At 42.8% G+C, this 5,804-nt stretch overlaps 1 long non-coding RNA gene across 1 annotated transcript; it reads right to left on the reverse strand.

Moving 5' to 3' along the window:
- Nucleotides 1–694: 694 nt before the first annotated feature.
- On the reverse strand, nt 695–1,745 carry LOC116375326 (uncharacterized). The gene is made up of 2 exons (XR_004211083.1): nt 1,442–1,745; nt 695–1,399 (listed from the first exon to the last, which is right to left on the reverse strand). It is a non-coding gene; the product is annotated as an uncharacterized LOC116375326 (long non-coding RNA).
- Nucleotides 1,746–5,804: the final 4,059 nt, after the last annotated feature.

A 5,804-nucleotide genomic window follows, 5' to 3' on the forward strand; every position in this document is an offset into this window, starting at 1 on the left:
AGAAATATTCATTTTATAAGAAATATTTAAATTCTCGTCCTGTCTCGTCATCTTCTCAAATAGCACTGTGTAGATGCCTAACCGGGTGGTGGTGTAGAGCTGGCGGAGCAGACCTGCTGACAGACTGGAAGTACTATTACTCAGATTAAAATTTACTCAAGTAAAATTTGCCTTCTTAAGAAACTAGTCAAGTAAGAATAAAAAAGTAAATTGATCAAAAAACGACTTAAGCGCTATACTGAACCCCCCACAAATACACGCAACATGCAACAATTCCAAAGGTTTTACTGAGTTACAGTTCATAGAAGGAAATCAGTCAATTTAAATAAATTCATTAGGCCCTAATCTATGGATTTCACATGACTGGGCAGGGTCGCAGCAATCGGTGGTCCTGGAGGGCATAGGCCCACCCACTTGGGAGCCAGGCCCAGCAAATCAATTTTTCTCCAAAAAAGGGCTTTATTACAAACAGGAATACTCCTCAGCACAAGGTGCACCTGTGTAATAATCATGCTGTTTAATCAGCTTCTTGATATGCCAGACTGGTCAGGTGGATGGATTATCTTGGCAAAGGAGAAACCCTCGCTAACAGGGATGTTAACAAATTTGTGCATTTAATGAGAGAAATTATATTTTTGTGCGTATGGAATATTCCTGGGATCTTTTCTTTCAGCTCATGAAAAATGGGACCAAAAACTTTACATGTTGCATTTATCTTTTTTCATTATAGTTACAAATAAATTGTTTGTGCAACGTCTGGATGCTCCTTATTAATCACTTATTAATTATTATAGTTCGGTAAATTGTGACAGCAAACAAAAAGGGAAAGGCAAAAACAGCTTAGTGCCACATTGACATGAATTGATTTTACGTCTGGCGATGTACCTCAGCACAGGTAGTCTCCAATGAAGACTGACATCAACAAAGTCCGTAGGCTGTAAAGGTTCAATTTACGGTCATTCAAAGTTAACTTAATATCTATTCATGTGCACAATTTCATAAAAAGGTATATGGTATGGGACATTGGAAGAATTGTACAATTTCAATAGCATTATAATGAAAATGTATTTCACAATATAATTTCAAGTACATGTGATGGTGAATGCAAAGATTTACACCAAGTGTGAGAACGAACAGGTTCGTTAAACAAAAATCAATTCTGACATTTCACTATCAATCATGTTACTAGTATGCAAAGTCACATTTCACTATCAATCATGTTACTAGTATGCAAAATCACATTTCACCGTCAATCATGTTACTAGTATGCAAAATCACATTTCACCGTCAATCATGTTACTAGTATGCAAAATCACATTTCACCATGGAATTAAATTGACATCAAAAGTATTTTTGTTGCTGCATTTTAGCTAACCCTTTCCCTTTTCCTAACCTTAACCTGCTATGTTAATTATCCTGACCTTAACCTACTCCTCTTAACCTGCTATGTTAATTATCCTGACCTTAACCTACTCATCTTAACCTGCTATGTTAATTCTCCTAACCTTAACCTACTCCTCTTAACCTGCTATGTTAATTATCCTGACCTTAACCTACTCATCTTAACCTGCTATGTTAATTCTCCTAACCTTAACCTACTCCTCTTAACCTGCTATGTTAATTATCCTGACCTTAACCTACTCATCTTAACCTGCTATGTTAATTCTCCTAACCTTAACCTACTCCTCTTAACCTGCTATGTTAATTCTCCTAACCTTAACCTACTCCTCTTAACCTGCTATGTTAATTCTCCTAACCTTAACCTACTCCTCTTAACCTGCTATGTTAATTATCCTAACCTTAACCTGCTCCTCTTAACCTGCTACGTTAATTCTCCTAACCTTAACCTACTCCTCTTAACCTGCTACGTTAATTCTCCTAACCTTAACCTACTCCTCTTAACCTGCTATGTTAATTCTCCTAACCTTAACCTACTCCTCTTAACCTGCTATGTTAATTCTCCTGACCTTAACCTACTCCTCTTAACCTGCTACGTTAGTTCTCCTAACCTGCTACGAAAAATACATTTTTGACAAAAGATTTGTCCCTTCTAGACAAAATCTGGAATGACACTCCTTCATTTCCGAACCTCTCCTGTATTTTATTTTCTTGGCTGGCCCATTTTTCCCACCCTCGGTTTTGCCGCTAAAAGATGGAAATATTATTGTTTCGGTGTGACGTCACCGATTGAAACGCTATTTAGCGCACATCGCTAGCTAAGCTAGCCGTTTCACATCCATTACAGTTGCTATGTTACCATACCCGGTCTGCTAGGTGGTTGATATGTTACCATACCCGGTCTGCTAGGTGGTTGATAACTTACCATACCCGGTCTGCTAGGTGGTTGATATGTTACCATACCCGGTCTGCTAGGTGGTTGATATGTTACCATACCCGGTCTGCTAGGTGGTTGCTATGGTACCAGACCCAGTCTGCTAGGTGGTTGCTATGTTACCATACCCGGTCTGCTAGGTGGTTGATATGTTACCATACCCGGTCTGCTAGGTGGTTGATATGGTACCATACCCAGTCTGCTAGGTGGTTGATATGTTACCATACCCGGTCTGCTAGGTGGTTGATATGTTACCATACCCGGTCTGCTAGGTGGTTGATATGGTACCATGCCCGGTCTGCTAGGTGGTTGCTATGTTACCATACCCGGTCTGCTAGGTGGTTGATATGTTACCATACCCGGTCTGCTAGGTGGTTGCTATGTTACCATACCCGGTCTGCTAGGTGGTTGATATGGTACCATACCCGGTCTGCTAGGTGGTTGCTATGTTACCATACCCAGTCTGCTAGGTGGTTGATATGGTACCATACCCGGTCTGCTAGGTGGTTGCTATGTTACCATACCCGGTCTGCTAGGTGGTTGATATGTTACCATACCCGGTCTGCTAGGTGGTTGATATGTTACCATACCCGGTCTGCTAGGTGGTTGATATGGTACCATACCCAGTCTGCTAGGTGGTTGATATGTTACCATACCCGGTCTGCTAGGTGGTTGATATGTTACCATACCCGGTCTGCTAGGTGGTTGATATGGTACCATGCCCGGTCTGCTAGGTGGTTGCTATGGTACCATACCCGGTCTGCTAGGTGGTTGATATGTTACCATACCCGGTCCGCTAGGTGGTTGATATGTTACCATACCCGGTCTGCTAGGTGGTTGATATGGTACCATACCCAGTCTGCTAGGTGGTTGCTACATAAAGTCCTCCAGGACATTCACAGTATTAGGCAAGACTGCATTCTCTTCCTGGGCACCAGAGGCATAAAATAATCTACAATCCATGCTTCATCTAGATATGTTAGTGGCACTGAATGAATTTAAAATATTGATGGGAGACTCTTACAGAGAGTAAATGCTTTTTTAAATGTTGTTCAAACATTCATAGATGACCTGCAGGGTCAGATAATAATAATCACAGTGGTTGTCGAGGGTGCAACAGGTCAGCACCTCAGGAGTAAATGTCAGTTGGCTTTTCAAAGCCGATCTTTCAGAGTTAGAGACAGCAGGTGCGGTAGATAGAAAGTCGAAACAGAAGGTCTGGGACAGGTAGCACGTCCGGTGAACAAGTCAGGGTTCCATAGCCGCAGGCAGAACAGTTGAAACTGGAGCAGCAGCATGGCCAGGTGGACTGGGGACAGCAAGGAGTCATCAGGCCAGGTAGTCCTGAGGCATGGTCCTAGGGCTCAGGTCCTCCGAGAGAAGAGAGAGGAGAAAGATAAAAAAAATACAGAGAATTAGAGGGAGCATACTTAGATTCACACAGGACACCGGATTGGACAGGAGAAGTACTCCAGATATAACAGGACACCGGATTGGACAGGAGAAGTACTCCAGATATAACAGGACACCGGATTGGACAGGAGAAGTACTCCAGATATAACAGGACACCGGATTGGACAGGAGAAATACTCCAGATATAACAGGACACCGGATTGGACAGGAGAAGTACTCCAGATATAACAGGACACCGGATTGGACAGGAGAAGTACTCCAGATATAACAGGACACCGGATTGGACAGGAGAAGTACTCCAGATATAACAGACTGACCCCAGCCCCCCGACACATAAACTACTGCAGCATAAATACTGGAGGCTGAGACAGGAGGGGTCAGGATGATACACTGACTACGACAGAGGTGCATATAGGCCTTGTCAGATAGGCAGACATGGGAGGATGCTGCGGTGGAATGACCCGTTGATCTACTGTAGCTAAAGTTAGCTAGCTTAGCCAGTTTATCTAGTGGCAATCAAATGTGATAGCTAGTTAGCTATTGCCACACACATCTGATTAATCTGTTCAATCTTCAAGCCTCAGAGCAGTGGGCAGCTGTGAGGAGGTGCTCTTATTCTCCATGGACTTTACAGTGTCCCAGAACTTTTTGGAGTTAGTACTACAGGATGCAAATTTCTGTTTGAAAAAGCTAGCCTTAGCTTTTCTAACTGCCTGTGTATATTTGTTCCTAACTTCACTGAAAAGTTGCATATCACGGGGGGCTATTCGATGCTAATGCAGAACGCCACAGGATGTTTTTGTGCTGGTCAAGGGCAGACAGGTCTGGCGTGAACCAAGGACTAGATCTATTCCTAGTTCTACATTTTTTGAGAGGGGCATGCTTATTTAAAGAATAGCCAGGCATCATCTACTGACGGGATGAGGTCAATGTCATTCCAGGATACCCCGGCCAGGTCGATTAGAAAGGCCTGCTCGCAGAAGTGTTTCAGGGAGCGTTTGACAGTGATGAGGGGTGGTCGTTTGGTCGCAGACCCATTACAGATGCAGGAAATGAGGCAGTGATTGCTGGGATCTTGATTGAAAACAGCAGAGGTGTATTTGGAGGGCGAATTAGTTAGGATGACATCTATGAGGGTGCCCGTGATTACTGATTTGGGGTTGTATCTGGTAGGTTCATTGATAATTTGTGTGAGATTGAGGGCATCAAGTTTAGTTTGTAGGATGGCCGGGGTGTTAAGCATGTCCCAGTTTAGGTCACCTAGTAGCACGAGCTCAGAAGATAGATGGGGGGGCAATCAGTTCACATATGGTATCGAGGGCACAGCTGGGGGCAGAAGGAGGTCTATAGCAAGCGGCAACAGTGAGAGACTTGTTTCTGGAAAGGTGAATTTTTAGAAGTAGAAGCTCAAATTGTTTGGGTACAGACGTAGATAGCCTGCAGTTCTGTATTACTATATCTGCAGTAGATTTCAACGCCGCCCCCTTTGGCAGTTCTATCTTGGCGGAAAACGTTATAGTTAGCAATGGAGATTTCAGGGTTTTTGGTGGTTTTCCTACGCCAGGATTCAGACACGGCTAAGACATCTGGGACGGCAGGGGGTCCCAGAGGAGAAACACTGCTCTAACTGTAGACCAGATGTATCAAATATATGTACCAGCTGGATATGTTCTGTATCAAAATGGTGTTTGTTTTTCTCCCACACACAAGTCCCACATGAAACCTTTAATCCCCTGGTCAGAACACACATCCTGACTGATGCCAGCCAGGTAACTCATTTAGCGGGTTTAAAACTTTGTCATGGGGTGCAAAGAACATTTTGCAGCTTTAAATCACATTTTTTGCAATTCTATAAAATGTTGCCATGTCTAATGTGTATTCGTGTGATATGTGAGTGGCAAAAAAATACAACAATATCTATTCCCTTTTTATGCACTTCTCTCTACGCCTATTCTCACCCGAAACTATCTTTTGCTATTTGTGTCATGAGTCCATTGTTGATTTAGTCCTAAAATGTTTTGCATGTCAGCAATCAAGTTAAAGACTTATAACTTTCAAA

Source organism: Oncorhynchus kisutch, linkage group LG9 (genome assembly GCF_002021735.2).
Source record: "Oncorhynchus kisutch isolate 150728-3 linkage group LG9, Okis_V2, whole genome shotgun sequence".
Classification (NCBI taxonomy): domain Eukaryota; kingdom Metazoa; phylum Chordata; class Actinopteri; order Salmoniformes; family Salmonidae; genus Oncorhynchus; species Oncorhynchus kisutch.